Genomic DNA, 797 nt, shown 5'->3' with positions numbered 1-797 from the left:
TTAGGGCATACCAAGCACGAAAGTACGTTGATAAAATTGACAAACATTAGTATATCAAAATCCATGCCTCAGTGGTGACTCCGCCTAACACTCGAGAGGCACAAAAAGGAGCAGGAGGAATTGTTTATAGATAGAATTTCTACTCACGTCAATGGAATACTTGTAGTGTCTAGTTGATATTCATGGAAGTTACTGACGGCAGGAGGATACCATGGTGGCGGTATTAAACCCGATACCTGAATATATACACTTCAGGATCTGTAAGCATTTCGTCCGGATATACTTTGGTGATATGCCAGACCATTGAGCTGGAGATTCTGTATTTCAGCTGTGATTCTAGTGTTCGTTAACCTTGTTATTAGCATTATTTCATCTACCCTGCAATATCTGCATTACTTCATGGGTTCTTCAGCTATTTGGGTCAATATCGGCTCTACAGATGGGTATCATAGATCAGATCTGCTATTAATGTAATCACCACAATACGAGTAGTAATATGAATACTCTTGCAGCCAAGGATATGGGCCCTCTCTCCACAGATAACAAGTCTCAGAGAGTAGAATTAAATCACTAACTCCAATTTCATGTAGATCTAACAAGCATCTGTACTAAAATCATCCATATGATTTTATTTGGAGGCTTTAGATTTTCTCCAATGCCACCGTTTAAACTCCGCCCTTTTAGCCTGAAAATAAGCCTGAAATTCGAAACTAGAGCCTCACCTTGTGTCGAAATACATCAAATATATTTCTATATCACTCTGTATCCAAAGCTAAAAAAAACAAACCATGAACACG

The sequence above is a fragment of the Penaeus monodon genome, chromosome 20 (genome assembly GCF_015228065.2).
Source record: "Penaeus monodon isolate SGIC_2016 chromosome 20, NSTDA_Pmon_1, whole genome shotgun sequence".
In the NCBI taxonomy this organism is placed as follows: Eukaryota; Metazoa; Arthropoda; class Malacostraca; order Decapoda; family Penaeidae; genus Penaeus; species Penaeus monodon.
This window is presented reverse-complemented; position numbering follows the sequence as displayed.